Source organism: Sorghum bicolor, chromosome 5, assembly GCF_000003195.3.
Source record: "Sorghum bicolor cultivar BTx623 chromosome 5, Sorghum_bicolor_NCBIv3, whole genome shotgun sequence".
In the NCBI taxonomy this organism is placed as follows: domain Eukaryota; kingdom Viridiplantae; phylum Streptophyta; class Magnoliopsida; order Poales; family Poaceae; genus Sorghum; species Sorghum bicolor.
In genome coordinates this window covers 12,436,680-12,439,011 of record NC_012874.2, presented here as the reverse complement: position 1 = coordinate 12,439,011, position 2,332 = coordinate 12,436,680, and the positions used below count along the sequence as shown (strand labels likewise).

The 2,332-nt window shown below is 42.7% G+C and overlaps 1 long non-coding RNA gene across 1 annotated transcript; it reads right to left on the bottom strand.

Annotated features, from left to right (window-relative positions):
• LOC110435486 lies at nt 763–986 on the bottom strand. The gene is made up of 2 exons (XR_002453196.1): nt 898–986; nt 763–817 (listed from the first exon to the last, which is right to left on the bottom strand). It is a non-coding gene; the product is annotated as an uncharacterized LOC110435486 (long non-coding RNA).

Sequence of the window (2,332 nt, the reverse complement as noted above, 5' to 3'; positions counted from 1 at the left end):
ATAACAGAGCAACTATTCATTATTTCCATGTGAGAGCTTATCATGAGTGTTCATAGCAAACTTTATTTATTTATTTTTTTAGAAAACTAAGCAAAGATATATATAGAAGCACAAAATCTTTATTTGGGTTTATATGATTATGCATCTTTTTATTATTAGAGTAAAGTATAAACGTGAGTACTTAGCTTGGATAAATGGGGGTGCTCTCCCCTAAGCTGGATTTTGATGTAATTTCTTGCTAGCAGGTGGCAGAGGTGTATTTGAATGTCGGCAGCACCCTGACAGCGATTAGGATTAAGGATGAAAACGGTCGAACTCGGTCGAAAAACTGCTCAATTGTTTTCTATTTTTACATTTAAATACGAAAATGGAAACGAAAACGGTAAAGCCGAACACGAACACGAACTCGAACATACGGAATCTCGAACATGAACCAATTCGAGCGAAATTATATCGAACACGGTCGGTATACGGAATTAATACGGAATACCGATCCACAGTACATAATCTTAACAAAGTGTACGAACACCACCCACGTGTCCACTCGCCACCAGTACAGTACCATACTACTAGAAGTCCAGAACCATACTATACCATCCGATAACAGTCAATAGCCAAACAAGTGCATGACCGCATAAACTCTCAAGTGTCATCACACCGACACACAAATATATAAGTCTAGAACAAACAATTATTAGGAAATACATGTCTAAAGTTCATCAGCATCGTTCATGACGTCCGGATCACCGTCAATGTCTATTGCTTCCTCGTTGTCCCTGTCCTCCTCATAGTGCTCATCTTCCTCCTTGTTATTTTCCTATTGCAAAGTTAATTAAAATTAGATGTAGCAACTAGTACAGTTAAGGATAGCAAGCACCAAGCAGTCAATGAACATACCTCAATTTTGAGTTTAGCCACAACATTAGTCAAAGCATCTGAATATAATAGATAACATGAGTTAGAATTTAGTACTCCGAATTTCGAACCGAATCCAAATTTGTCCGAATTTGAAAACGATCAAATTCTGAATATAATATAGAAATATGGAAACCGGTCGAACAAACCCCAAACCGATTTCGCTCCGAGTTCGAATTTAGTACTTCGAATTTCGAACCGAATCCGAATTTGTCCGGAAAATACGAAATCGATCGGGTCAAATTTAGAAAACGATGCGGTTCGGTTCGGGATATTTCTGTTCTGTTTTCAACCTTAATTAGGATGTCCTCCATCTGCTAGTCTTCTTTGATCCTTGAATTCTGTGGAGCTCAAATAGACAACAAAGCTTTGTAGAACTGGTTAAGGGTTAGCATAAATATCTAGCCTTTATCATGTTGGGCCTCCTCAATAAATGTTACCCTCTTTAGTAGTATCATAAATTTATTTTTATAATTTTATTTTTATAGGACAGTGAAAGCCCTAGTTTGGTTTTGGATAATTGATGAAACCCTAGTACTAACCTCTATGCTAAGTGTGTGTAGACATAATGAGGTTGGTACATGCCAAGTGTTGGAGCAAGAGATGATCATGGTGATGACCACAAGGTGATCAAGTGCTCAACTTGGAAAAGAAGAAAGTGAAAAACAAAACCCTATGGAGATTAAGGCAAAGGTATTGCTTAGGGTTTTGGTTTTGGTGATCAAGACACCATAGAGGGTGTGATCACATTTAGGATAGATAGCCGTACTATAAAGAGGGGAATTCTTCGGCTAAGCGGTTATCAAGTGCCACTAGGTGTCATTGTTCATGTGCATGCATTTAGAACCTAGTGAGATAACTTAACTCCTTCAAAGAAAATGATTGTGAAAATGCTAACACACGTGCACTTGTTGGTACACACTTTGTGGTGTTGGCACACTTTGAGAAGGAGGTGGAGTTTGAAGGGTTGAGAGAGGATGGGTTCCTCTCTCCCTCTCGCCGAGCTTGCGAGGCGGGATTCGGCGCTTTTCGAGAAAATGAAGTGCATATTTTCTATTGCGCCGGAGGGAAATTTGGAGTAGTCGCGGGAGTGTTTCTCGCTGAGAAAACACTCACCGGACGCTGGCTTCCGGAGCACCGGACGCTGCGTCTGAGCGTCCGGTGCAGACAGTGCCTGGCCCAGTTAGGGTAAGGCACCGGACGATAGGCACCGGACACTGGCTTGAGCGTCCGGTGATGCGCGTCCGGTGTGCGGGCGTTTTGCGACCCTCTCTGCGCATGGGTCCGGTGAGCACCGGACGCTAAGGGTGCGTCCGGTGGCTTGCGTCCGGTGACACTGCGAGTTTGCGGAGCTCTCTGCGCATGAGTCCGGTGTGCACCGGACCGTCCGGTGCTAACTTGCTCAAGCGTCCGGTGC